Raw genomic sequence first — 8,524 nt, 5'->3', positions numbered from 1 at the left:
TAATAAATTGAAGCGATCTTTTAGTGGGAGTAAGCCTGCCAAAACCTCGAGACTCATGGTATGCGTTGAGGACATACATCCCAACGCAATACGGAGACAAAGATACTGAATTCGCTCGAGTTTAATTAGGTGTGTTTTGGCAGCTGATTGAAAACAGAAACTGGCATACTCCATCACTGAGAGAATAGTTGTTCGATACAACATAATACGATCTTCGGGATGGGCTCCCCACCAGGTGCCGGTAATTGTACGGAGAAAGTTTATTCTTTGTTGACATTTTTTACTCAGATACCTAATATGGACCCCCCCAAGTACATTTGGAGTCGAACCAGACCCCAAGATACTTGAATGACATAGCATGAGTGATCGGTTTACCCAAAAGTTGAAGCTTTGGTTTTGCTGGTCTATGCTTCCTAGAAAAAACCACCATCTCTGTTTTCTCCGTGGAGAATTCGATCCCTAGCCCAATGGCCCAGGTTGAAAAATTGTTCAAAGTATCTTGTAAGGGTTCTTGCAGGTCGGATTCTTTTGATCCTACGACAGACACTACTCCATCATCTGCAAGTTGTCTTAAGCTGCAATTTTGTGTAAGGCAATTGTCAATGTCGCTTACATAGAAGTTGTACAAAAGGGAGCTTAAACAGGAGCCCTGAGGGAGGCCCATGTAAGAGACCCGACTTACTGCCGAATCTCCGTGAGAAAAGTTCAAATGTTTCTCACAAAGCAAGTTATATAACATATTATTCAACAGAGGCGGTAGACCCCGAGAGTGTAATTTGTCTGACAAAACATCTATTGAAACAGAATCAAAGGCCCCCTTTATGTTCAAGAATACTGAAGCCATTTGTTTTTTTTCGGCGTAAGCCATTTGAATTTCTGAAGAAAGCAACGCAAGACAATCATTCGTCCCCTTGCCCCTGCGGAACCCATATTGTGTATCTGAGAGTAAGCCATTCGTTTCAACCCAACGATCAAGGCGAAACAAGATCATTTTCTCCAACAATTTCCGTATACAAGACAGCATTGCTATTGGGCGGTACGAATTGAAGTCGGACGCGGGTTTTCCGGGTTTTTGAATAGCTATAATTCGCACTTGTCTCCAATCATCTGGAACAATATTATGCTCCAGAAACCGATTGAATAAATTCAACAAGCGATGTTTCGTCACATCAGGGAGGTGTTTCAACAAGTTGAACTTAATTCTATCCGTTCCTGGAGCCGAATTGTTACAAGAAAGGAGAGCAAGAGAGAATTCTACCATCGAAAACTCGGAATCAAGATCGCACCTATCTTGTGGTATATCTCGAACAATTTTTTACACAGGAACGGAATCGGGACAAACTTTCCGAGCAAATTTAAAAATCCATCGATGTGAATATTCTTCGCTTTCATTCGATGAAGAGCGATTTCTCATGTTTCGAGCCACTTTCCATAATTTTTTCATTGACGTTTCTCGTGACAAACCTCCAACGAAAGTTCGCCAATAAGCACGTTTTTTCCCTTTGATCAAGTTTTTAAATTGATTTTCAAGGTCCAAATACGTTTGAAAATTCTCAATGGTTCCACGTTTTCGAAAAGCTTTAAATGCGTTCGATTTATCCTGATAAAGCTTGGAACATTGGCTATCCCACCATGGATTGGGAGGCCTTCGACGAATAGTGGAGCCTGGGATGGGTTTCGTTTGAGCGCGAACCGCGCTGTCATAGATCAAACGAGAAAGGAAGTTATACTCCTCCAATGGAGGCAAACCATCTCTGGAATTGATGGCTAGAGCAATCGCGTCCGCATATTTTTTCCAGTCAATGTGTCTTGTGAGGTCATATGCCATGTTTATAGATTCAGAAGAATTCGACCCAATGGTGATGGAAATTTTGATTGGCAAGTGGTCACTACCGTTGGGGTTCTGGATTACATTCCACTTGCAATCTAACGATAATGAATTCGAGCAAAGCGTGAGGTCAAGAGCACTTGGGTTAGCAGGAGGTTTAGGTACACGTGTTGTTTCCCCAGTGTTCAAAACGGTCATATTGAAGCTGTTACAAAGGTCATATATCAACGATGAACGATTGTCGTCGTACTGTTCCCCCCAGGCAGTTCCGTGAGAGTTGAAGTCTCCCAAGATCAATCGTGGCTCAGGAAGGAGTGAGCACATGTCAACAAGTTGTTTGCGGCTAACCGCAGCTCTCGGAGGCCAATACAAGCTGACAATACAGAGGTCTTTGCCTCTGATGTTTGCATGACAAGCAACAGCTTCGATCCCTCCAATAGGTGGAAGTTCAATTCTAAAAAATGGGTGGCACTTATTAATCCCCAATAGTACCCCTCCGTATCTGTCATCGCGGTCCAAGCGTATTATATTAAAATCGTGGAAAGAGAGATCATTTTGAGAAGAGAGCCAGGTTACGGACAGAGCAAAAACATCACAATTGAATTTATGAATTAGAAATTTGAAAGCATCCAATTTAGGGATAAGACTACGACAATTCCACTGTAAAACAGTGATATCTCCGACCTCTCTATTTGAATTAGACATCAAGAGAGATAATCATTGCAAGGAGGGGCCATGTTTGCATCAATTGCTGCAAAATTGTCTTTAACACTGGAAGTATTGAGATGACAATGGTTCTGATGGAGTCGGAAACGTTAAAACACGTGAAGATTTGAACCACAAGGTCAGTCAACTTCACAAATCCCGATTGGGAAGTTGAACTGGACGGAAAAACAGGGACAGTTGGGGTTTTTAATGTCCCCTCGAGTGCTGGGCCGTTCAAAGGTGAACCATTCCCACGGAAACCAGGAGGAACCTGATTTTGCTTGTCCGCTGCACTCGATTTTTTAGACATGCTAACAGGGGGTATAACCGGTGGGGCTTGTGCTTGAACTTTGGGAGTGGTCACATTTTTGCACCGGGGATTCCCTTGGAAAATGAACGGTGTGCCCCCGTTAGCTGTGTCCGCTTCTACTTCGTCAACGGGCAACGTGGCGAAGACATTTTGAATGTTGATTGATTGTTGTTGGGCCAGTGGAGAAGCGCCCTTTAAAATATCCGTAAAAGTGCGTTTTGAGCGTTCCTTCAAAGAGCGCTTCTGTTTCTCCCAGCGACTCTTGTAAGTTTCACAAGCTGAGAGCACGTGTGGGGATCCCCCGCAATATGGACACTTATGCTCAGTCGCACTGCAGGATTCCCCCATATGTTGCTCCCCGCAAGTTGCACAGCGCTCCTTGTTGGCACAATAATCTGAAGTGTGACCAACTGACTTGCATTTGTTGCAAGTCATGGGCTTTGGCACGAAGAGTCGCACAGGCAGTCTCAATTTGTCCACCATGACGTAGTCAGGGAGGGCCGAACCAGCAAAAGTTACTCGAAACGAGTCTGACGGCGTGAATTTCGTTTTTCCCTCTTCTTGGGATACTTTACCTAGTTGGCGACTGTCCAAAATTTTAACGCCCACCAAAGGGAGTCTTTTGAATTTACCAACTCCTTCTTTTATCAATTGGCACGTCAGACCCGTTTCAGTTACCACCCCCGAGATTTCTACGTCATGGGAGGGCACGTAGACACGATACTCTAGGGTGAACCTCTCGTCGATCACAATTGCATTTGCGTGTTTCCGATCACTCACGACAACACGCAGTTTGTTCGGCCTAACCTTAGAGATTTCGACCACGGAGGAATAAAATCTTGCCAGATCTTTCGAAACCTGAATGACATTAATAGATTTTCCTTTAGGTTTGGGCCGGAAAAAAACAACCCATGGACCAGCTCCAGGTGCATCGTCTGGATAGACCTTGACACGAGGAGAGGAAACAACTGAGGGGGAGGACGAGGTCGATTGTTGAGCGGGAGCGGGATCAGTAGGACCGGGAGGCAAGTTCGGGAGTTGAGCGGAAGCGGGAGCGAGAGATTGAGGGGGCGAAGAGGAAAAGTTTGCCAATTTTCTTGAGGGGGGCTTGTTGTGGTTAATTAACTCTTTCTCTGAAGAGACATCTTCTGAGGGGGGAACGCGTTTGAGCGACTTCCCAGCCCCCGTTATAGCTAGTGAGGAGGAAACAGTAGTTTCAATCTCCATTTCAACTTGACCTTCTGCCATTACGGCAGATATAAATAATATAATTTTGAATTCTTCTATCTTCCTGAACCTAATATATATATATATATATATATATATATATATATATATATATATATATATATATATATATATATATATATATATATATATATATATATATATATATATATATATATATTATACCTAAATCGCACACCAATGCGAATGAAATGAAACGGTGTCCCAATCGAACCGCGGGCAATCGCTCGGTACAGCTGCAACGGTAAATCGCACCACCACACGATGATGGAATCGATGACGATGATACGGCACACGCACCGCGCCCGCGGTGGAGAACTTCTTCCTCACGCTGGTTGTGATTGCTGCTCTTCTCACTCGCGCAATAAAGAGAACCCCGTTAGGGCGAAATAACTTCACCAGCCACGAACTGATAACGGTATAATCTCCACTATATGATAGACGCGAACAAATTTGCGACCGATGTCTGATTATGCCAGTTATAAAAAAGTAAAATTTTGCTGACATTAACAATTATTAATATTGTCTCATCTAGTCTGAATCAGTGAATCGCCGACATCGTCCATAGACCAATGCACCTTACCGCGAATATTTTACAGTGCTGATGAAATAACGTAATAAATGGCAATGCGAAGATGTGAGACAGCGTCGCAAATTTATCGGTTTTACATTCGGTTCAATTGGCTTCGTTGCCGTCCCAAGATTTCAGCTGCTTAAGGATTCATTAAACTCAGATTTCAACAGAAGTACGTAGGGTTTTTTTTTTGCTTTCTCGGAAACGCAGATCGTAAAATTTCAAACACCGTTCTTCAACCTTCTACCACAACACGAAGGGATACGACGCGAGAAAGGTCCAGGATAATTCACTGCTCCTTCTTCAGTAGCAGTAATCTGCAAGCCATCGCAATTCGTGACCATTCTGGGGCCTTTCGCCGAGCGGAGAAAGGTTTATTCCGTTGTAAAAATAATGAAAACTAAGCTGCTTCCATGAATGCTACCATAACAGTAAACATTAACGGGGATCATCCACTCAGCGGTGAGATATGAGGGAGGTGAGACGTGCCGCGCCTTGGCTGAATCAAGAATATCCCGTCGTTACTCACCCTTAGCGCGCTAGAAAGGTACCAAACGAACCGAGGGGAATTGATTAAAATGGTGTGAATTTATTGGCAATCTCAACTGGTCGTAAAGAAATCAGAGCCGAGCCGAGGAAATGGCGGCACAATTAGACGAGCGTTCGATTTTGAGTGTAAAACTGCAATAAATATTCATAACCATAATTGCAATGCGGACGTTGAAATTGAACACCCGGCATTACAGTAAACAGTCGTTTCCGTTTAGCACAATCAGCATTCCCGTCCTAATTGGGAAGCCTTTGATGTCATCATCGTAATTGCATAGCAGTAGAATCAATCATTCGGATCAAATTTTCTAATCTGAACTGCCACCGATTGATTAAGCCGAAAGCATCAATTTCCACCTGTGTCATTAGTGAACGCGTTATGGTCGCTTCCCTTGCACTATTCCAGTTCCCGCTCATTACTTGAATCAAATCATTCGCTATCACATTTGTAGAGATTGAAACGAAAATAAATGTGGCACCTTTTCAGAGTAACAATGTACAAAATCTCATTTTCCGCGACTCCGGTCGCTCGGTGTTGATGGCTCTTGCACAATGATTCACAGCCTGGGTTGGAACGCGGCATTGGAAAATGGCTAAAGATCACAGAAAATCGGTACCCCGTCGAAGCCCGACCATCAATAGCTATCCAGCCTGCTCGATAATAGATTGCGTGTGTCAGAGCTTACAAACCGCAACCACGCGGTGAAGCCGGGAACATGAAACCGGCCGCTGGGAACGTCAATCTACACGGCGCATTCCCGTAGTCAATAGTTTTGTCTATAACCAGCAGACTGAAGAGTAGAGAAGTGGAGGAAGTCAATTGCGGGTGGATTTGTTTCAGAATTTCAATTGCCAATTAATACAGTTGACAGACATAGTTTCACTGTGTTTTCGTTTAGAAAATTTTGAGGGGTTTTCTCTACATTTTTGTACTCATGACATCATTCGAAAAATTGATTTGGCTAATTTTCATTCTTGGTTTTCACTCTGAAATTTGCTTTATAAATATAGGCTGTTTCATTCAGTTTCTGAAATGCCGGTTTTTTTTAATTTTCGAAAGTATATGCAAATTATATTCTCTGTAAGCAAATATTTTTATTCTATAAATAAGAATAGGAGAAGGGTGGTAAAGACGGACACAATAAGAAAACATTGATTTTTTTCGTGAATTTAACAAAAAAAAATATATAGCTATCTCACCACAAATTGATAGTCTTTAAAAATATACGGTTGGGTCCGGAAAAACGGACACTTGGCGAAAAAGATTCTAAAATTTCAAGTTTATGTACTCAATAAGTTTTGGAGAACTTCAAATAGACCTTAAAAATGATCAAACAGAAAGTCAGGAATAAAATCACCTAGAAGGGCTTGTAATTTTTCTCATTTTTTCATGTCTAAAATAGCTTTCGGCATTCGGAATGACAAACTCAGATTATATTTTAAAAACCGCTCTGCTGATTTGTCTATGATTTCTGGATGCACGTGCAAACGTAGTTAGTGGGCATCTGTTGAAAAAAGAAAGAGGAGATAATCAAATTGTTTTAAAAACAAAATTCCTTTCCCTTCGGTGGAGTGTCCGTCTTACCCGACTTGATAGTTTTTTTTTGTTTTCATCGATATTTCTGGAGTAAAATGAGAAAACTTCACCGCTGATTCGATGAACTAGAAGATCTAGAAGAGAAGTGATGGTAAAACATTCACGTAACGAAAAATACCACAAAAAATACTCGATAACATTGAGAACCTTATTTTCTGCAGGCAAAAATTTACATCAAGCTGCTCTTTGTAGATTATTTTTTTGTTTTTATTTACAATTTCAACAGAAGGGCCAGCTAGGTGTACACAGTAAATGTCAATACAATTGCAGATTGCAAATATGTACATCATTAAAACTTGAAATAAAAATGTAATTTGTCATTTATACATAGGTGTCCGTCTCAGAGCTTGGAAATATTAAGCTGGTTAAGTAATATTGAAAATACATTTTTATCAGTGTAACGCATTTATTTTGCTTGTTTATTTTTTTTTATTTCAGCTTTGAAGTTTTGGTTGTAGCTGAAACCATATCCACCAAACTGATTATTGAAACGGAGTGTAACCGGAAAACCTTCGTTTTGTGAAGTGGTCGTTTGAAAGATCTAAGTTAATCTATTGTATAATATGGGTTCAAATTTATGAAATGCAATGTCACAATCATTCAAATGTGCAAATTCTAGTGCAAATGAACTAATGTCTTCTAGAGACACTAAAAGTCCCTCGTTGTTGAATTCATTCTATATACTTGTGGATTTTCTGCTTGGATAAGTTTGAAGAAAGCGAGTGAATGACCCCGACACTAGCTTTGCGCAGTGGCGATATCATAATCATTGAGCATTATCGGAGGTGTGATTATTGCTAGTTGAACACTAAAAAACCCGAGGCAAAAGTCTCTTTTGATTACTAAGAACAAAAGTAAACAAGTGACACTGATAAAAAAAACGATCGAATGTTACTGATACAAAAGCCCTACTTCATTTGACGATCTTTCTGGCCAATAGAAATTTATGAAAATAATATTCTCAAAAATTCACATACGCTATCATACTGAAATGTCTTCACATATTCCATAATGTCTTCAAAATGTCTTCACAAAATCAAATGTCTTCACAGTAAGTCAATGTCTTCAAAATGAAGACATGTCTTCAAACCTGGCATCCCAGCTCCATAGTTCGAATCACATTCATTCATTGGCATTGAATTGTTAGGAATGTTGTGACTGTTCATTTTCAATATCCTGAGAAGTGTGTGATTTTCTCATTGAGAGAGCGGACCGCGAGGAAGCATTCTGCAAAATCGATCTGATTAGCGAATGCAAACTTCGTCACCCAAAGCCGGGCGTTGGCAATTTCATCCACCATTTCCGATTGCAACACTCGGAATTATCTAGCGAATACGATCTGCTGGAGGAGTTTGATCCGAATCTCGAGACAAACGACACACTTACTGGCATCCTGTGACAGACGTTCAGACATCGATCAAATATCATAAGTGGCAACACAATATAAGTGGAAGGATGTCACAACCTCGATGGCCAATGAGCCACTGTTGGCTCGATTGCATCCATTGTAAAATAAAAATAAAATCGATTTCTATGTAATTTAGTTGTTTCGCAAATATTTATTTCAATTGTAACTTAATTAATTTTTTGCTCCGTTACGCGATCTTGCACCTCTGGGCTTTTTAACCTGATTTGCTGTTTAATCTTGACCACTAAATAAACCAATGCTTTTTCACTTCAGAATTGGAGTGTTTCTGAAGCATTTCTAATAAA

General features: G+C 40.9%; 1 non-coding gene across 1 annotated transcript; it reads left to right on the top strand.

The window, feature by feature from the left end:
- Positions 1–7,551: 7,551 nt before the first annotated feature.
- LOC129763780 (U4 spliceosomal RNA) lies at positions 7,552–7,692 on the top strand. The gene has a single exon (XR_008741031.1). It is a non-coding gene; the product is annotated as a U4 spliceosomal RNA (small nuclear RNA).
- Positions 7,693–8,524: the final 832 nt, after the last annotated feature.

Source organism: Toxorhynchites rutilus, chromosome 1 (assembly GCF_029784135.1).
Source record: "Toxorhynchites rutilus septentrionalis strain SRP chromosome 1, ASM2978413v1, whole genome shotgun sequence".
NCBI classification, from domain to species: Eukaryota; Metazoa; Arthropoda; class Insecta; order Diptera; family Culicidae; genus Toxorhynchites; species Toxorhynchites rutilus.
Note: the sequence above shows the minus strand (reverse complement) of the source record. Positions and strands in the feature narration are given on the sequence as shown.